Genomic DNA, 22,850 nt, shown 5'->3' with positions numbered 1-22,850 from the left:
TCACCTGTACCGCATGTCTTTGGACTGTGGGGGAAACCGGAGCACCCGGAGGAACCCATGCGAACGCGAGGAGAAAACACAAACTCCACACAGAAATGTCAACTGTCCCAGCCGAGGCTCGACAGCACTACCTACTGCTCCACCGAGTTGCCTAAGATATTGTTTATTTACTTTTTTTTTTTTGAAATGTCTACTTTTACACCTCTAAGAGATTACTTTAATTTTATTTATCTTTTTAATCATTCCAAGATTAAATGTTGCAGTGTTCGAAACGAATCGGGCATAGGTGGATAACTGGGAATAGAACAGAGCCAAAAGCTATGCTTCAACCCAAAGCTCTACAGGTGTAGTTGCAAGGGTGCAATTTTGCGCCGCTGTTTGCAAATGTTTGTGGAATGATGGATTTGAGAAACGCCAAATCAACAAACAATGTTTGTAAAGACAAAACTTGTGACCTTAGTTTACTAATAATGGTGTTTAGCACCCCTGAAAGATTAAATTATTAAAATTTTAAATTTCTCTTAATATTTTTATTATCGTTGTTGTTGTTGTTATTATTATTTTTATTATTATTATTATTATTATTATTATTATTATTGTGGTTATTTAAATTATTACTTAAATAAGGGCTATTTCATAAGCAACTCATTTTAAATTAATGTTATAAATTACACATGTAGTTTATGCTGTATATATGGTATGTAATGTATATTAAATGTAAATGTAAACAAATATTTGACACATTCATTTGAAAAATGAAGCAGTTTTTTAAAAATTTTATAAAAAATTTAAATAAAATTAGATTATTAATTGTCATGTTCTAAAGATTTTGACTTGCAATGATTCTTAAGTTAGAATAATAAAGACCGTCAAGTCCAAGTTTGTGCGCGATTTCCTCAAAGTGCCACTAAAATAAACTTGAAAAGTACTTGAAAAACAGACTTGTTCCTAATTGCTTCTTTAGAACCCCAAGGGTCTATTCAGTAGCCTGTGGTCTAACTGACCATTGATGACCAACGAGGGATGAAGCCAAACAGCTGGCAACCCTGCATCTCAGTCTAACATGCAGCATGCAGAACTGTAGGCCTGCTCGTGTGCTTATTTCCATGTGATCATGCGGTGCTGTGCTAGCACTAAACCGTCACTTGTGTTCTGTCAGCCCGACTGCGAGCGTTGATTTAAGGCCACACACACTCTGCCCTCTGTTGATGCTTCATGAGTCAACAGGGCCCATGAGAAAGAGTGTCTCACAGACTTTATTTAGACCCTTGAAGAATGTCCGCCTCCCTCCCAGTCAATGCCACAAGTCTCTCTCCACATCCAGTATTCCCAAGGTGAATGTCATGCTTTATGGAGTGTTGGAGAGGACGAGAGGGATGCTTTCCAACACTGCCTGCAGCACAGAAAAGTCTTGAAAATATTGAAGTGAAAGGACATTACCCAATCCCATACACATGCAGTTCATATTAAATGGACCAACTTTCTAAAAGTCTGAGGAATGATTTGTAACACAGTTGTGCTGACTAGTAATCTGTCATTTATTCATTTCATTCATTCATTTTCCTTCAGCTTAGTCCCTCATTTTATCAGGGGTCTCCACAGCGGAATGAACCGCCAACTATTCCAGTCTGTGTTTTGCGCAGCGGATGCCCTTCCAGTCCAACTCAGTACTGGGAAACACCCAATACACTCTCGTACTCATGTATTTGGACTGTGGGGAGACACGGGGAGAACATGCAAACTCCACACAAAAATGCCAATTGTTCCAGCTGGGACTCAAAGCGACATTTTTTCTGTGATGCAGCAGTGCTAACCACTGAGCCACTGTGCTGCCACGTGTAATCTTTATGAAATTTGTTTACATAATTACGTAATTTATTGATGTATTTATTATTATCTACATGTAATTACATTGTTTCACAATAATCAAGTTTAATTTGTGTTTTTATGGATTAGGTTTATAGATTATTCAAGAGTTATATTGAATTATTCATAATTAGTTATTTATTAAGTTATTGTTTAGCTTTGAATATTCACTATATAAAATCGCCATACAAATTGCTTTGTACACTATTTTCCAGATTTTGCGACAAAAAACAAAACTAAATAAGTAAATAAATAATAAGCATTATAGGTCAAAAGTTATCTAAAAGTTATCAAGAAATAGAATAGCTACATTCTCAAAAATAAATCATGTCATCCATAATTAATAACAAACTAACAAAACAAACTAACAAAGTTTTAAGTAGGCTCATGGTAATGAACAGTTTCTGTATTTTGTGATTCACAAGTGTTTTCCGTTCATTTATGATTGTAACTCTACAGTTAACAGAGTCACTTTATTGACATTAGTCTGAAATAATATAATGTGTAAGAAATAGTATGTAGAGAAATAAGTCTGTAGGATAACAGAAAATGTACTGGCAGTTTATTACAAGGATGAGCAATATCACACGAGTAGCAGTGCAATATGGCTATATATCAGCACTGGTGGTATATATCAGTCACAATATACAGCCATATCGCACTGCTGCGAATGTGAGATTGCGTTTTACGGCATAATCGTGTGTATAAAAAAGAAAATCAAACACGGAAAGTGTAAAAATCCTTTTGAATTAGGAACTACTTTCTTCTGCCATTCCTTTACATCTGCAGCTGACGTCAGAATAGCAGAAGCTGTTACTAATTCACCAACGTCACTTTAGAGCTAGCATTTGAATGATTCTTTAGCGTAATGTCTAAAGTGTTGACAAAACAGGTGATTTTGCTTACATTTTAAGATTATAAGGCTGAATGTTACATGAAATGCCATCTGTCTACTGAGATATGTCCTTACAGTATTACAGTCTACAGTATTTCTCTGTTGCAATTGAGATATCACAATAATTAACCCTGAAATAAGCAGCCCAATCACTACCAGATGGCTGTTGTGTTTGTGATGAGGAAAAACCCTAAACATTTCTTCTTCCTTTCTGTCAACACAACACACATTCCTGATATGAGTCCATCTCACACTTGATACAATACAATTATAAGGTATAAAAGCCGCACTACAACATACAAAAAAGAGAGATCAACTTACAATGTCACTTACCAGTATAATAATGATTTCATGAGCTGTAGTTAGAAATTATGCTGTTTTAATCGTCTAAGGGCTTATTATGCAGTCATGTCGCCATCTTGTGGACAGACAACGTCAACCATCTTTGGTCTGCTCAGTATGTCAGGCTAATGGCCGCCGACGTGCTGTCTCTCAAAAATGATGAATATTTAAAATAGGCACTATCCTTATAAATAAACTGCATAGTAGCAATCTAAACAATTACATTCTCGACTAAAAAAGCCTGAAAAGTACCAACAGCAGGAATACTTGTCAAACTGTAGAGTGACTTCTGCTTGTCACTGTATGTGGGCGGAGTAATACACAAAGTTGAAGGATGAAGAGGCAGTTGGAGTGCTGTTACTGCCAGAATATAGCACAGCTATCAGCCAATCAGATTCAAAAACCATACAGAACTTTTGTATAAACCGTAATATACATCACCAACCCAGACAATAAATCATTTTAAATTATTAAAAAGGTAAAAAAAAAAAAAGTTGCTGGAAAAATGAGCAAGGTCCCATAATGCAATTCAAAAGCATAAATAAAAGGAGGGAAATAAACAATAAAAATATGTAACAAAACGATTTTCTTTGACCCCTTAACATTTGCTATCCAGCCTATAACAGCACATTCAGCATATATCAGTTGATTTCATCACTGTCCTGCGGTTAGGTCTGAATTTTAGTTTTTAAGTGCAGAAAGTAAATTATTAGTACTGTACTGTACTTTTTTTTCCTAATTACAATGTTTCTCTTTTCATGTGTCACAGTAATGATCAATCTACATGTAATTCAGTACAATAACACATCCTTAAGTTTACAATGTCTTAAGTGTACAATGAGTTTTTCAGTATAAAAGTAAATCTGGTTTAAATGGCAAGAATTTCTGTGGGGACCAAAGTAACACTGATATTTATGTCCCACTGCTATTACAGCCATAGTTTATTTTCAAATCCACATTCGAGTTTGCAGTGTTTCGGTTAAGATGTTTGATTAAAAATGAATGAATATTGCCGATAATAATAATAACAATATTCTAGATAATTACATTTTATATTGTTGAGTGACTTTTAAACCATTCGATCTGAACTGAACTGAAATTTGAGATAAAATTCTATTTAATATTTAAATAGAAGTCCTTTTTGCAAAGATTAGGGACATTATGTTTCCATATGTTAACATATTAATAAGGTCATAGTCAGATACATTTAAAATAAACAAGATTAAGCCAGTAATATTAGCACATTGTTGTTACTTTTGACCTACCCGTGTGTTACTTTTATACCTGTCAGTGGGGACAAATGTGCTAGGGATAAAAGTAACAATGTGCAATTTTATGTTTAAAGTGAAATTATTTTAAAGTTGTTCTACATTTGACACCTGATATTAATAGACCACACTTATGAGTCAGTAACCACAGCAAAATGTATATTTCTGTCTAAAACATTATCTTTTAAAAATATATTTTTTAATAAAAATGGTACTTTCGTCCCTGCTCTCTCCTATCTAACCAAACGTGTAGGCATAGTAAAATGCTTGATCTAGAAAATAAAATAAAAAGGTTTCATTTTATACTTTGGGAATTTCTTACATTTATTTATTTATTTATTTATTTATTTATTTATTTGGTCACACATTATTTTGATGGTCCGTTTGATGAATTTACGTTACATCGCATCTACATGCCAATTAATTCTCATTAGATTAAGTATAAGTTAGGTTGGGGTTAGGGTTAGTGTAAATTGACATGTACTTGCAAAGTTTCTTATAGTCAGTTAAATGTCTGTTGAAGGAGCATATCAAAAAATATTAAACAGTCTACTAACACTGAAATGAACCATCAAAATTACCATTTATTTTTTTAAATATAGCACGACACAGACCCAAAATGTGAGCGCCAACATTGTTGATAGATTACATTGAGATCACTTCATCAGAGAAGTGATGTTGTTGTAAACGTGTTTCTTCTGCATATAATTATTGCTTGCGTATCCTTTCTTAGCTACTACATACATGAACCCAATGAGCAGGCTACGATTTTAGGTTGTGAAGAAGACACTGATGACATCACTCGTCAATTAGCCAAAGGTCGTCGGTTTACGCACGTGCTTCCCGCGGGTCTGTCGGCGGCTGCTGACTTTCTCACAGGCTTCATGTCATTACGGAGTTATGCGTAACACAAACAATTCCGCGCTCCCAGAGTGTTTATCTCGTGGCACAGAGCGCGCTGTGCCCACACATCAAAGTCTGAGGGAACAGACGCTGCTCGGCGGCAGCAGCTGCGCTTGGATCCTGTCCACACCCTTCCTGTTTGCCGCGGTCTACCTTGGGGCTGTTATTTTCCCAACAGAGCCACGATAAACCCCGTCTGCCGTGCTCCCTCCACCGGCTTCAGCAGCACCGCAGCCCGCTGCAGCCGCTCCTCCAGAATTCTTTCTGTAGTTTTGGAAGTTAACAGTTCACGGAAGCTGTAGTCTAAATGATGCACTTATTTGCACGCGTTTTAAAGAAGTTATGAGTGTTAAAACATGAATAATTTTTTAGAAGCCCTATGGCTGTAAAAATATATTGATATGGCAATAACTATATTTAAATGAAATTAGAATAAGGTCTATCTTCAAATCCTTTGGAGCACCACAAAGCATATAACAAATCATTTATTGCTTTGGTTTGCAAAAAAATGATAATACTCTGTTTAACAATTGTAAATTTCACTGTATTTAACTGTAAAATGAACTGTGTTTTACTGTAGGACAGTTATGCAGCATGTTACTGTATTTAAAACTGCATTGTGAAATTGACTATTTTACAGTAAAGATATACAATACTGTAAACACAGAGCAAGGTAAATGTGGACGTACATGTAAATACAGTATTTTTACTGTAATTGATTTACAGTAAGTTACTGGCTAACTGGACTGTAATATGAACTGTATTTTATTGTAGGACAGTTATGCAGTATGTTACTGTATTTTACAGTCAGTAATGTTAAAAGTTTAAAGTCTTTTTTTAAGTATTTAAATAAGAAGAAAAATCAAAAGAGGCCAAATTTTTTTTTTTAATTTTGTAGGTTGTCAATTTTTTCGGGATTTTGGTTGTATTTAACTGTATTATCTTTCAATTTCTAAATATGTTTTGTGACTAAAATATTATTTTGATAAATATATGTGTTTAATAAGTCTGTTTTGCTTAAATGCACCAAAATACATTGCCTATATGTGTTTATATATATAGTATTTATTTATTTAGATTTTTAACATTTATATTCAGACTTACAATAATATTTTCAGTTTTAAATGAATAGTTTAATTTAAAGAACATTTCATATTTTTTAGTTTTTAAGTTTACTCAATAACTTCCATAAAAAAAGCTTAAATATTTGACAGTTGAATGTTTGTACCAAATGTATACAATTCTATGTCCTATAGAAAGAAAGCTGTTTAGTGATGACTGTGATGAAGATCTGTGCTCATTTTACTGGCACCATCTCTGTGTTCTCCAGCTCTGGGTCGAGACCCTCGTAATGCTGTTTCCTCAGTCAAAATGGGTTGTGCAGATTTCTCTGGGAGATAGAGAGAGAGAGCGATTGACTGTCCAGCTGCCATCACACAAAACCATCTTCAGAGGCGCGCAGCAGCAGTAGCCATGGTGAGGACATCAAACAGACACCCCATAGACTTTCAACTTCAGAGCCACATCCAGACTTTTCTTTTTGACCCCTTCTGTCTCACAGACCACCACACAGGGTCAGAGAGCACTGTTCCTCTCCGCGGTGGACTATTTGTGTGCAAGTTCCTCTGTGGTGTTTTGAAATTGCAAACAATATTTCAGTGTTCATAAAATGTGCAAAGTTTTAGATTTTCAAATGGAGCATCTAAGAATGAAAATTAGCTGTTCATGTACTCACTCTCAGGCTGTTCTAGATAATTAGGTAACTTTTTCTTCTGTTGAGCATTTAAAGAGCATTTTGGTCCCAGTTTATACACTCAAAAAATGATGCTTGCTGTTTGTTCAGACTACTTATTTAAAATCAGCTAAAACAACACAATTCTTGCGTTTACTTAATTGTTTTATGTTCAATCCACTTAAGTTTGTAAAAAACAGTAAGTTAACTTAAATCCTCCTCATTGTTCCAACACAAATCAGTTGTGTGGAACCCATCATTTTTTACAGTTACAGTGTATTCCCTTACACCTTATTCCACCCTTAAACCCATACCACCTCAAAAGCACAGATGACCACAGTAATTACATTTTATTTAAATTTTTGATGCAAGTAGTGGTTAAGGCCACCTAATATAAAGTGGGACCAACATTTTTGTTTGAAGCTAATGCTTGGGGATTGATAAAATGGCTGTGGTCTGTTGTACAAAACAAGTTAATCAAACTCTGTGTTGTAGAGTAGGTTTCAGATTTGTCAAATCCATACAAATCTTGGCTGGTTGAGATGAGATTAACAACACTTCATATAAATGTTTTCCATTAACACAGGGTTTAATTCAGAGTTTGTGATATATTCTGGACCACATGCCACTGAAAGTGTGACACGTGCCATAAACAGCCAAACACACAACACATGATTCATGACGTATCAGCAATTTACTTAACCGTTGAAGATCACAAATAGAATTAATTCAAATACATTGTGAACATTTTCTTGCTGCCTTACATTTTTCAGTTGAATCAAATGAACTTTTCTAGTCATCTCAACTTGCATCAATCAAACTGACAAAAAATATTAAGTTAAACTTTGTAAAACTTAATAAAAAAAATTGTTGAACCCTGATTAACTAATTAAAATAAGTTAAAGCAAAATAAGTATATTTGTTGTCTTAGCTTTTGTGTCATAAATGTTTTGTACAATGTACATTTATAAAGCAAAAACTGCTGATGCAACTGCTGACTTTGTGTAACAGGCATCAGCATTTTGAGAGTCAACAAAAAACAAACTCAAAACAAAACTTATATCATTGGTTTCTGACAATGCACAGAACTCTTATTAAGCCAAAGCAATTAGTCAGTGCAAGAAACTGAACATTACATATACTGTAAAACCCGATAATAGGGCCAGGCAGAACCTGCGGACATTTTTTGCTATTTCTGCACAGAATATTGTTAAAAATTATTACTTTACACACTGTATTGTAAGTAAATCATATAAATATTTTTATGTTAGTCAATAATATTACTGAAATTAATTTAAAAACTGAATAAATATAAGTTCACAAAAATTTACAGAAGTAAATAAACAGAATCGATGGGCTAAAAATCTGCAGAATTCTGCGCATACAGATTCCGTGTGGGCCTACCGTTAAGTTAACTCAACTCAAACTTTTTGAGGAAACCGATTGCGGCAAACCATTTAAGTTTTAAAAGAAAATGGTTTGAGTTCTGTAAACTTATATATTGTGTCATACACACGTTGACATCATCAAACTTTTTGTGTTTAAAATGAAAAAAACTTATTTTACATTATTTTATATTATGAAAACAAATCCAACAAAATTCTTGAATATTGTTAATCCCTTTATTTTATTGGCAAAATTTTACATCCACAAGCAGAAATTTGCTAAGTCATCTCCCACATTAACAGTTTTTTGTATTGAGTTTGACTTCTTTATTTCTACTGTGAAATTGTTGAAAAGCAAAAAATCTGAGATACATATCAATTATTTTAACACTTTCCACCATTATTTCTTAAAATCTTTGGATGTAGAAATGCGGTACACTATGCTTTGTGTATTTAAAAATATAGATTTTTATTTTATATAAATTAATTTTATGTTTTACTTTTATATTGTGTTGTATGCTTGTTCCTTATGGTTTATGCAATAAAAATAAATACATTTTAAAAAATCAAACTTTGAGTTTTAGTAACTTAAACATTTTAAGTTCAGTTATCAAATCACTATTAGTTAAATTAACTTAAGTCCAAACAACTATAAAGCTACTCAAATGGTTTGGTATTCCTTCTAGCATTATTTAATACAAATAAAAATAATTGATTCATTCATAACTCATTTGATTAGAGTTCTGCTTAATATAATCAGTTTATGAGTTACCATAACTCTTTTTCGTTGAGTTAAAGTAACTTTTAAAAAAATTATAAGTTAAATTAACTTATTTCATTTAGTGTTTTTCACTCTTAGGTTTTGCAGTGTATTAGCTTAAATCCATGGTCTCTGCAATCAGTCCTAAATATGTGTAAATAATGTTCAGTTTCTACACAGGTTGTTTCCCAGATTGTTTTGTGGTGGTGGTGGTGGGGGGGGGGGGTGTAAATCTCTGATCTCTTTATAGAGCTTCATATAAATCTGAAATACACTTGAAAAATTCTGAAAATTCTATATCATATATCTTCCATCTACGAATCAATAATGATCTACAATTCAATAATTAATGCATTAGACTGCTTTTGTGCACTGAAAAAAAAGTGTTGCATGCAAAACTGTTGCAAACAATTTATTTGGGTTGAATTTAAACAAACAAATTAAATTTAATAATGTTCAACCTAATTTGTTTGTTTAAATTCAGCCCAAATAAATTGTTTACAACCACTTAATGTAAAAATTGAGTAAATCCAAGGAATCATCTTTGAATAAATGCATGACTGCAATATTTATGCAGTGTTAATAAATACATGCATTCCCATCATAATCAGTACAGTAGAATACATTTTACTGCAGCAATCCATTATTTTGGATGAATGCAGATAGTTGCCATTATTGCTGTTTTTAGAGAGTGTCATTCCTTTCTCAAGATGTTTATCTTTTAACTTGGCTCACAGGATGGCAAACCAGTCAGCATAATGTATTTCTTGGGCAGCAGAGAGAAGCAATGGAACAGGAATGGAGTGTTTTTATTGGCTTAAAGTTGAGATATTTATTCGCTACATTTGCTGTCAGAGTAGTTTTTTTTTTGTTGTTGTTGTTGTTGTTATATCAAATCATTTAAATACACTAAAAATGATTCATTGGATTTACTGAAAAATTTTAGAAGTGATTGCAAACCATTTCTATGGGCTGAATTTCACCAAATTAAATGTAGTAATGTTCAACTTAGTGTGTTTGTTTAAATTCAGGCCATATGAATTGTTTAAACCACAAAAAATGTTGTAAATCCAATGAATCAGTGCACTTCAAATCAGATGTGCACTGTACCAGTATCCATGACATCACACAAACGCTCCCGTCTTGTTTTACAGTCTATAATTCAGACATGAAAGACATGACCAGCACCTGTCACGCAAAACACTGCAAGCTTTAATTATCCCGGTAGTTTCCTTAAAGATTTGCATAGCCACATGTTTTACAAGCTTGATATCCAGCTAGTTTAGTTTGACTGTGTTATTTAGGAGTTTTGAGAGCAACAGGACGTATCAGCTTGTCCGTCAGGATGTGATTCCTCAGAGGTCTGGAAGCATCTACTATAATCCAAAGTAAACACTCAGGCTGAAGGAGAGAGAGAGAGAGACTCTTGTGATAAAAGCAGCTCAGACAGTGGGAGAGTGTCAAGGGTTTGCTTCCCCTTCTTGTCTTTAGTCATTTATCTTATCAGATTCAAATAGGTGCAGGGATTCCTTAAGCATCCTTTACGACTTTTAAGGAAAATGTTGACACTGACATGAAAATTGACTCAGCTTTGTCGAATTATCATAGAACATTATTATAGATTTAATGACTGAAATGATTTTATGGCAGCATAGTGTATGATTAACTGCTGTACTTTACTAAACTGTCACGGTTTATGGTCTGTGTGTTCTTTCTGTATGGTATGTGTCATGTCTTGTGTGTTGTCGTGTGCGAGGGTGTGTGCTTGTTTACCTTTTTGTACTTTATCAGCTGACTTAATCATCCTCCAGCTGATCCCTGTTTCACTGGCTATATATTTCAGCCTGTGGTTACTGCTGGTTATCAGTCCGTTGTTTGTTCTTGTCAATGTCTGCTCGTCTCTCAGGATTCTCTGTTTTCTGTTCGTCGGATGACGACTTCGTTTGGCCAGTTGGCACTCTTTTATTTTGAACTTTGCTTTTCCCATGTTCTCCGGCTACAAGCCATTTGATATCCTTTGATACACATTTTCTGTGCTTATTAAATATTAGTTGCAATTGGATCCTCTCTGTCTGGTGTTGTGACAGTTAACCGTTAAATAAATGGCATAGTTTTGATCTATTTAATATCATGCCCATTATGAAACATTGTTACTTTTTTTTCAATTTGAATATATCTTAAAATGTCATTTATTACAGTTTTTTATGTGACTGTGTTATTTGATATATCATAAATTATTTTAGTATGCTGATTCATTTTATTTATTTATTTATTTTGGTCAAGAATTAATGATAAATGTTGTAAACCATAATACATTTTCTCTCTGTTCTGAAGATCTCTGATAAATACAAGGTCACCTGTTCGAGTCCCGGCTGGGCCATGTACTCACCGTGTTTGCGTGGGTTTTCCTCCGGGTGCTTCGGTTTCCACCACAATCCAGAGGCATGCAGTACTAATGAACATCATTGGCTGTGTATGAGTGTGTGTGTGTGTGTATGGGTGTTTCCTAGTAATGGGTTGCGGCTGCAAGGGCTTCTGCTGCATAAAATATACGCTGGAGTAGTTGGCAGTTCTTCTGTGTGGAGTTTGCATGTTCTCCCTGTGTTTGCGTGGGTTTCCTCCGGGTGCTCCGGTTTCCCCCACAAGTTCAAAGACATGTGGTATAGGTGAATTAGGTAAGCTAAATTGTCCATAGCGTATGTGTGTGAATGAGAGTCTATGGATGTTTCCCAGTGATGGGTTGCAGCTGGAAGGCCATACGCTGTGTAAAACATATGCTGATACGTTGGCAGTTCATTCCGCTGTGGTGACCCCTGATTAATAAGGGACTACGCCAAAAAAAAAATGAACGAATGAATGAATATTGTGAATCCATGTAAATGAAGCTGATATTTTAGGGTAACACTTTATTATAATATAATAATAATATAATAATATTTTACAATTATTGGTTTAATTTTATTTTACATTAAAAACTTAATAATAATAAAAATAAAGTGTTGTTAAATCTGTTCAACTTGTTTGTTTTTTTGTTTTTTTAATTAAAAAAAACGCTACAAAAACTACCTATAAGAGTACCGTTACAGTACCGAACCGAGACCCGTATTGATAAAAGTAGTAATACCGTTAAACCCTTAACGATACCCATCCCTAATTGATCATTCCAGCATAGCAATATTTCCTCAGAATGGTTTTTCGCCTGCTTCCCTTACTGACCCTCTGTGAAAACTAGTTTTTTGGTCTCTGACCTGTCGCTAGCCTCAGCTGCAGTAAGGTCAGAGAGGTCAGATAACCTCAGTTTCACCTGTACTGTAGGCTGACCACTATATATAACAGGAAGGATGAGCACATGGAGTCAGACAATGAAAGCCACAGTTTCCACTATATTTACAATATCACTGCACATCCAAGACAGCATCAGTTTAATATACAAAGCTCGTGTCTTTTGACAAAAATGAAATGGCAACTTTTTTTTTTTTTTGGATCTGTTTATTAAACTTTTACAGTTATAACAAAGTCATTTTACAGAGAAATTTAAACAAATATTATTCCCACCCCTACCCTCTAAACAAGATGAAATTACATTTATCCAGGTGAGAAAAGAAGAAAAAAAGAAAAGAAATGAATAAAAATAAATAAATAAACAAATAAAAAAATAAAGAATAAATTAATAAAAAAATATATTAATTAAACAAATTAGTCAATTAAAAAAATAAAAATAGCAACTTTTTGAAAGAAAGATCGTACAGTATTTTGCAGGTTAGTTCGCTGAATTGATCCTGTTGCATAGTCAAACATGACCTGCCATTTTCTGTAAATATTCCATATATTCTAACACTCGTCCTCATCTACGGTGTGTACACATACACATATCGATTTCTGTTCACCAGCAACTGAAGAGCATGTACAAACTAGATAGTGATAATAAAGTACTCTCAAAGAAGTGTGTGTATTCAATAACAGTATGCAGTGGATATATAAGCAAGCAATCAGCCATCACAACCCACACAGTATTTACATCATAACCCAGTGGCGTGTGGCAGACTGCTGAAATGAACAGTCTCACAGTTTAGTGATATTTTAGTTCTCTAGATCGTTTCTTTTGAGTCTGCATTCTTAAAATGTTTTAATCATGTTGTTGTTGAAGTGGACTCTATGTATTCAATTTGAATATGAATTTCAATGTAAAACAATGCAGTGTTCCACAATTCAATACAAATTGATTAAGTTAACTTAGTTTAAGTATATTGAACATAAAACAATTGAGTTTTCACAAAAAAAGTCTCAAGAATTGTGTTGTTTCAGCTCATTTTAATTAAGGAGTTCGAACAAGCAGCAAAAATCCTTTTTCCAGTGTTATCCATAAATTCTCGACATAGGTTGTTTTTATTTAAAAGACCATTTCACAAAATATTGGGCTCATTTGATGCCACATATCTACATCTATTTGATATACATTAGCATTCTCATTTTTTCAAAAAAAAAAAATGGCATTCAGAATATAATGTTAATTCAGAATATAATATTAATTTCAAATAAAAATATTAAATTATTACAGTTGAAATAGTGTTTTATGTTTTAATTTATTTTAAAATATAATGTATTGCTTTGATTGTAAAAGTTGAATTTTTCAGCGTTAAACAATGTCAAATGATCACCAAGAAATCATTCTAATGTGCTCATTTGGTCTTTAAGAAAGAATTATTACTAAGATCAATGTGTTGCCTTAAATGTTAAAGTGAAATTCTATTAAATATATAAAATTTGAACTAAGGTGATTCTTATTTTACTTGAGTTAATCTTGTTTTAACAATGTTTTTAAGTAAAATAACAAATGTTTTCATGATTTTCCAGCTCTGCAATGTTTTTCCCCATGATTTTTGTTTATGGTTGACCACTGTGTCAGCTGTTATTTTATGTAGAGCTTATATTCAGTTTCACACTGTGTCACATGCATTTACAAAATAGTGTGCACACAAACCAAACATGCCCACACAATATTTACACCAGAACCAGCTTAGGTCCTTAAATAGGATGCTTTCTCTCAGTCACTACCTATAATGTATGTGGTAGTTTTACACAAGCATTGCATCTAAATATATCAGTCCCTCCAGGATTTCACAGGGATGATTTCTGAAGTTTGCGGCTTACACTGTAAGAAAATATGCGTTCCATACAATCAATTTGTGTTGGGACAACATTTAGAAATAAAGTTAACTTGTTAGTTTTTATAAATTGAAGTGGATTGAGCATAAAACATTGAAGTTGTTGCAACAAAAAAAACTTCAAGAATTGTGTTGTTTCAGCTCAGTTTAAATAAACTCAATTTAAAAAACAATTTTTTGAGGGTAAATTACAAATTTTTTTAAATCCCTGCAAATATCCTGGAGATATTGAAATATGTCTACTTTTATATTTACATTTACATTTAGTCATTTAGCAGACGCTTTTATCCAAAGCGACTTACAAATGAGGACAAGGAAGCAATTCACACAACTATAAGAGCAGCAGTGAACAAGTGCTATAGACAATTTTCAGGTGTGTAAAGTCTAAGAAGCAAAGCATTAGTAAAAATTTTTTTTTTTTTTTTTTGAAGAGAGAGAGAGAGAGGCCACAGTTAGTGATATAGCCAGAGAGGCAGTTGCAGATTAGGAAGGAAAGTGGAGACTAAACAGTTGCGTTTTTTAGTCGTTTATTGAAGACAGCAAGTGACTCTGCTGTTCTGATGTAGTTAGGGAGTTCATTCCACCAACTGGGCAGATTGAATGTGAGAGTTCGGGAAAGTGATTTCTTCCCTCTTTGGGATGGAACAACAAGGCGACGTTCATTCACAGAACGCAAGTTTCTGGAGGGCACATATATCTGCAGAAGTGAGAGCAGATATGAAGGAGCCAAGCTATAGGTCACTTTGTAAGCAAACATCAGAGCTTTGAATTTGATGCGGGCAGCAACTGGCAGCCAGTGCAAACGGGAGAGTAGCGGAGTGACATGTGCTCTTTTGGGTTCATCAAAGACCACTCGTGCTGCTGCGTTCTGAAGCAGCTGAAGAGGTTTGATAGAACTAGCTGGTAGCCCGGCTAGCAGAGAGTTGCAATAGTCCAGTTTGGAGAGAACAAGAGCTTGAACAATGAGTTGAGCTGTATGTTCAGATAGGAAGGGTCGGACCTTTCTGATGTTGTAGAGTGCGAATCTGCAAGATCGAGCAGTTCTAGAAATGTGGTCAGAGAAGTTCAGTTGGTCATCAATCGTAACTCCAAGGCTTTTTACCATTTTGGATGCAGTGATGGTTGCTCCGTCCATCTGGATTGAAAAGTTATGGTGAAGAGTCGGGTTGGCAGAAACTTCAAGCATTTCCGTTTTCGTGAGGTTAAGCTGGAGATGATGATCTTTCATCCAGTGTGAAATGTCTGACAGGCAGGCTGAAATGCGAGCTGGAAACGAGGGATCGTCAGGGTGAAAAGAGAGGTATAGCTGGGTGTCATCAGCATAGCAGTGGTAGGAAAAACCATGTTTCTGGATGACTGTTCCTAAAGATGCCGTGTAGATAGAGAAGAGAAGTGGCCCAAGAACAGAGCCCTGAGGTACCCCAGTGTTTAGATGCTGTAGGTTGGACACCTCTCCCCTCCACGACACCCTGAATGACCTGTCCGAGAGGTAGGAACTAAACCATTGAATAACAGTGCCTGTGACGCTCAGTGACTCAAGCGTAGATAGCAGGATCTGGTAGTTTACAGTGTCAAAAGCAGCTGATAAATCCAGCAAGATGAGGACAGATGATTTAGAGTCTGCTTTAGCCAGTCTGAGATCCTCCACGACCGAGAGCAGGGCAGTCTCAGTTGAGTGGCCTTTCTTAAAGCCAGATTGCTTGTTGTCCATGAGGTTGTTTTGAGTAAGAAAGTCTAGGACTTGATTGAACACTACTTTCTCTAAAATCTTGGCCATGAATGGAAGCAGGGATACCGGTCGGTAGTTTTCAAGTAGCGTTTGATCCAGGTTGGGTTTCTTTAGCAGTGGGGTTACCCTAGCCTGCTTAAATGAAGTAGGGAATAAACCAGAGTTAAGAGATGTGTTAATTATGGGAGTCAGTGTTGGTATGACTGCAGGAGAAATAGCTTGCAAGATATGAGAGGGAATGGGATCAAGCGGACAGGTGGTTGCACCTATTTATTATAGATATACAAAAAAAACTGTTTGTGAACTAGATGTCAGAATTTTTCTCGTTTTTTATGAAACAGTTGGCCAAATTACCTAGAATCCTTACTACTGCATTTCAAGTGGGCCTCTGCATATGATGGCGATAGCCCCTTTCACACATACAGACTTTTCTGGAAAATTACCAGCAATTTTCCAGGATCATGCGTGAACAGGCTCTTTTTGAAAATAACGATTAATTCGTTCTGGCAATTTTCCAGAAAAAGAAGCTGTAATATTACCAGCAATTTGCTCGAATGCCTTTCTGGAAAATTTGTGAATGCAGAAGGAAACCTTTAGATACTTTTCCAGACACATTTAGCTTCTAGATGTTGGTCAGATAACGTTTCTATGTTCCTTCTTAATGCCAACTGTGTAAATAATTATTGATAAAATGCTTGATAATCCGCTGTTTGTTTCAAGCTCTGCTTCAGTTGCTTGACGTGTGTGCACATGAAGCAACCGGTGAGCACCAGCACACACATATTATGTACATCTCGACATGCAAAAGTGTTCCTCCATATGTTTTCATCGAAGTTGCTCTCAATACTAATCCATCCACAGAATTTGTAATGTCGTTAAATGTGTAAACATTAAGCTGCGGTTCGCTCTTCTGCCTAATAATAATAATGGATGTCTCTGGGACAAAAACGGCTGCATGAATGCTAAAGCTTTAAATAAAAGTGAAACCATCAACAAAAGACCGACCCCTTCAATGTTTACAAATACAAGCGCAGTCGTTTAGAGTTTATTTCTGTTTAATGATGTCAGAATTTACCAATATTTTGGAATGCATGTGTGAATGGTCTTTTCCGCAAAAATTCCGGAACGTTCTTGCCTGTGTGAACAGCGCTTTTTTAAATTTACCGGTAAAGTCGTTCCGGTAATTATTCATATATTTACCGCTGTGTGAAACGGGTTAATAACAACATCGTTGATAAAGTACATCCAAATTTCATTCATACTATACACATTCATACAACGTAAAGAACAAAATCCATAAAATATATACGGTAAAAAAAAAGACAGCTGTGGTTGCAGGAATTTAGTCATTAAAAATACGGTAGGAACATAAAGGAAATTTCTAAATTTGACAGTAAATGACCTTATTGTAGTGATCTCTGAAATGCAGCAATATTCTGGTTCTTAAAATGTTTGAAACTATGTAGGATAATAAGAGATTTGTTTAATTTTTTGGTAAACCATTCTCGTTATGCTACAAATAATATTGTAACTTCTAGTTACAACATGACAACAAAGTACATTCAAATTTCATTTGCACTACATGTTCATACTGTATGGAACCAAAGACTATAGAATACACAAGACATGCCATTTGCCATTCATGTTTGAATGGGGAAAAATGTAATGGTCAATATGGTGAATGAAGACCATTCTTCATTCACCATTCTAGTACAGAAGCCCATCATCGATCGCTATAGCCTGAGATGTGAGGTTCTGCAGATTTTGTGTGATATGAACATTTAGAAATGAAACTAAAGAGATAGTTGTTGGTTAATTTTATTGATGATTTGATTCCTAATATGAAATTTAATCATATTCATGGCAAGCAATTTTAAAGAATTTGATGTTTCCCCAGACAGAATGCCCGAGAGGCATTTCAAAGACACCACAGAGTGAAATTACTTGCCTTACAGGGACTTTGATATAGCAAACATTTTAGCAGTTATGGATTAAGTTTAGAACCAAACTATATTGTGATTACTACACGGGGTGCAATTACAGGCTTAGCGAGTGTGTGTGTTTGTTTGTTTGTTTGTTTTAGGAACAGATAAAACAAATTTTGTCTTTTATTGTACAATCAATGTACTTTATCATAGGCCATTGTCTTTTTCAGCTCTGACACACAGTGACATGTCCTGCTGTGTTTTCTGCCAGTGGGAAAGGCATCAGCGGAGTCTCTGGGAGCTGTCCTGAACACCTCTCACTGCGTTTCTCCTGGTGTGAATGTAAGATTCCTGCAGCTGATCGCAGCCCTTCTGATGACAGGTATTTTCCAGACTCAGACCCTCAGTCCAGGTTTTCCCCTGCCGGGTGTGTGAAGGCTCAGCAGACATGTTGCTGATCTGGGGTCTGCATATGGTCTGCTGGTGGCCCTGATAAGGCCAGCTGAGCCTGCTGTTGTCACATTCTCCCCCAGTTTCAACAGCTCTGTCTCGGGTGATAGCAGTGAGACCAGAGGGCCCGGGGTCAAGCATGTGCGCTAGTGCTTTTCAACTGCTCGCGCTGATAAGTCAAAGTGTCTGGACTTCCAAACAATGATGAAGGGCTGGCCAGTCATACTTAAAATAAACCACACACAGATTTAGGTGGCTCAAAATGAGTTTGAAGTTCTGCAGTGTTGTATTTGATATCGTAGACAGGTTGTCTTTCAACCTAACTCCAAAAAAAATCAGCAATTAAGCACATAACCAGCTTAAAAAGGACATGTGATGTGTTTTTTTCTGAAAGCAGAGGTCAGGGGGTTTAAAGATTTGGTTGTTTTTTCAGATCTTTTTTCTATTCATCTAGGAATCTTGGATATAAATATTGCTATTTTTAAATGGTTATTCTGAATTTGACTCAGCATTTAGGTTCACCCAAGAATGAAAATTCTGCCAACTGATCCAATCAGCCTGGGGTGCATTTCCCAAACAACGAAATAACCCGTGGCTGAACTATCATAGTATGATGCATCGTTTGAGAAAAGAAATTATGTAGAGAGGAGTGTTTGCCCAAACTGTAGTTTCTCTGTTGCAGATCCATTGTTTGAACCAGGTATAAAACATCCATAATGCCGCTCTAAATGGGGTGGAGTTACAACTTCTTTAAAGGGCACATAGTTTACCTATTTTTTATGATTTAATATTAATATTATGGTTCTTCTGAGTGTGCCAGTTCAGGTTCAGTTTAAAACACAATTCAGATTTTTTTATTATAATGTGTTAAAAAGTGTCATGTTGGGGGCGTGTCCACAGTTCGCTGATTTATGGGTGTGTTGCTTCACATGTAGACTAGTTTCGGCTTCCCGCCAACGTAACAAGGGGCGGGGCCATGAGCTCACCCGCTCTGTGTTTGCAACAGAGTCTGACAGGCAGACCGAGAAGGAGCAGAAGTGAGAGGTTCAGCAATCAGTCGTACATGTACGACTCGGACACAGACCAAGCAGAGAGTACAAAATCATATGTGTCTTTGTACAGTTTTACAGCCAACTGTGTTCTAGGTTCAAGTGCCGAGCTTGTACACAGAAACTAATAACCACGCACACTGAATTAACTTTGACTGAGGCACCGGATGCGCCGCTCGAAAACGCGACACGGCACACCAGACACTCTCTGTGGCGCGGCAGAAACATGAAATGTCCCGAGTCGTCGCACTACGCATTTTTGAATTCTAAACATAGGTTTCTGCAGTGGTCTGCGGCGCCCAGCCGTCGACTTGAGTGTACCCTGATAGAAACCTATGTTTAGAATTCTAAAACGCATGCTAGTTAAGATCACAGGAAGCTTCTGTGACCGCGAGAAATGCAAACGGCTGAAGTATAAGGTAGACTCAATGAGAAGTACACATGTTTGCAAACCTACCTAAAGATACAACCAATAATTCCGATTAGAGCGATAATGTGGAGAATATTGATCTTCTGTTGAGCCCAATGAGCCTTGCATCTAAAAATAGAGCAAGGGTGTTCCTTTAGTGATATCGCTTCGACTCACGCTAAAAATGGCGGACATGAATCTACAAACTGAGGATATGATGACGCGCCTGTCAATCAATATTGGTGGGCGGGGGGACCGCTCTCCTACGTAAAGTTGTGGTCGGTTTGAAAACCGCTTCAATTGGTCCACCGTTTTTTATGTTGTTAAATTGGAAAAAAAAGCACTGGGTGTGCTTATATCACCCCAATATGATGGTCAATACACCATACATGCACATATGTCTGTCCAAACAACTTGAAAAGTAGATTTTTTTACCATAGGTGCCCTTTAAAGAAAAACCACATCTTTTTGTGCAAATTATATTGTTTTACACGCACACACATTTAAATCAAATCCAATATTAATTTTCATTAAAAACATGTACTCGCTTTCCATAATAATTGAAATATATGTGAATGCCACATATAGGGCCTATGTTTCCTCCACAAATATTATTGAGAATATTCCATATTCTAAAACATAAAAACCACTTAGCTAACACTCTAATCTCATATATTAACCATATAAATTGTTAACTGTTATAATTTACAGTAGGATATTAACAAATGAAGAAAAACCCTATTTAATAATAATAATAAATATAATTTTTTTATCATTATTATTATAATTAAGTAGAATCTTGTTTATTATTTTATTTTCTTTTATTTATTGTAAAAGTCTACTTTTACAATTTGACACATTCAAACCACTGCAGAAATGTTCTAATCAGCAGGCCCATGTCATATACAGTACAGATACATTTCTTAATAAATAGCCTACTATAAATGAAAAGCATTAACGTATGCTGTACATTTTGTTTTCACAAGCTTTGGTGATGTAATGTAAATTCCGCTTTTAAATAATAGGTCACCTATAGCTTTCGTCATGAGCCACAGCTGCGTTCAAAATGGCATCAATGTTTTCAAAGTGCAGTACGAAGGGAGCGCAATTGTAAACATGAAAATTGCTAAAACTGAACTGTAAAAATACTTTGAAAGCAAATTACACCTAAGAGAGAAGACTTTTTAAATATTTTGTTTAAATCAATGGAAGGCTCAGAAGAAATAGGGCATAGGAGGGAAAACTGGGAATAGAACACAACCAGGAACTATGCTTCTAACTAAAGCTTGAGAGGTGTAGTTGCAAGTGTATAAGTTTGCGACGAATGTTCGTTGAAACGATGGATTTGGGAAACGCCAAATAAACGAACTATGTCTGTAGAGACGTAATTTGCGACCTTAGTTGGCTAACAATGGTTTTCAGAAATGCACCCCTAGTTGAGTTTCTTTATAGTACTTATATAGTACACAATGGAGGTTAAACTGTTGAATGTTGGAGGGAAAAAACATTCATTGACTTCTCTAGTAATTTTTGTTCCTAAGTCAATAGCTGTTTATTCCCAACATTCCTCTGAATATCTTGTTTTGTGTTCAACAGAAATTCATGTAAGCTTGGAACAACTTAAATTATGGTAAATCTGATTAATATGAATCATTTTGAGGTGAGCTATCTCTTTCATTTCATTGTTCAATTTAACTGCAAAAGCATTAAAAATCCTAATGACCTCAAACTTTTGAACAGTAGTGTAAATATGATTAAAAATAATACAAAATCTCAGCTTCTTTTACATAAGAATGTCACAAATGTCTTTAAAACCATTGTACAGTGCTCAGCATATATGAGTACACCCCTCACAAATCTCATTTTAGAAGAATATCTTTCATATATTTGTACACATACATTAGATTTAGTACTGAAGCCAAATCTGGAGCTTATCTTACAAATTAACTTACGATAATGGTCCACAAACTAGTACAACCAAATTTATATGTTATAGAAAAAAATTAAATACAAATTAAAAAAAAAAGAGGAAAAATCAAGAGAAATAAAAAAAAAAGTGAAAAATGTAGTTGAGATTTTGTAGGTTGTAATTTCTTTTGCAATATTTTTCTTGAATTTACTGATATAAATAAAATATTTGATAACTAAAATATTTTTAAATAAATATATCTGTTTTATAATTCTATTTTGTTTAAATGCACCAAAATACATTGCTTATATTCACTGAGAGATGGATAAAAATATTCATTTTTATTTTTAAAGTCATGTTTGTGAATTACTTTCGGATGGACATTTTTTCCGAGTCTCACAAATTTCAGATAAACCCACTCTAAACTCACATTAAAAACACACAAAAAAAAAAATTATTTGATTTTTTTGTTATTTTTTAAGCAGATATTGTTTGATTACAGATTAGAAATGCACTGTAGAGTAACTTAAACTTTATTCACTTAGTCTAAAGTATGCTTAGTGTAAAGTATGCTCAGCTTTCTCTCCTTAATTTAATAATCAGTTTATTTCCCTAACACATCTTAAACTTGTATAAGCCCATCACTCTGTAGCACACCCACTGCCATCTCACAATCACGGGGCGTGGAAGGATGCTTGCTGATAAAGAAGCAGTGGGTGCAGCCCAAAACAACAATATGCAGCATTGTTTATCACCAGGCAGTGACACACCATATCAATGTTGTGACTCTGTGGGGTCTTACTCTGGTATAGATTAGCCCATAGCTTTATCCTGGATCTCTGTCTAACCTTGTGCTTTCTCCCAAATCAAGCATGATGAGAAAAGGCCCATCTTAAAACCACTTGGAAGGTTGGCTAATGGCTGCGGCCTAAAGAGTTCATAGTGTTACTAATTCTTTAGATGTTTTCCACAGCACAAGATAATCTGTGCACAAGCTCATGTTTTGAAAAACAAATATTGCCTTCATAGATAAATGTTTGCAGTGGCATTGTGGTCTTGCATA

The sequence above is a fragment of the Danio aesculapii genome, chromosome 20, assembly GCF_903798145.1.
Source record: "Danio aesculapii chromosome 20, fDanAes4.1, whole genome shotgun sequence".
Taxonomy (NCBI): Eukaryota; Metazoa; Chordata; class Actinopteri; order Cypriniformes; family Danionidae; genus Danio; species Danio aesculapii.
Note: the sequence above shows the minus strand (reverse complement) of the source record.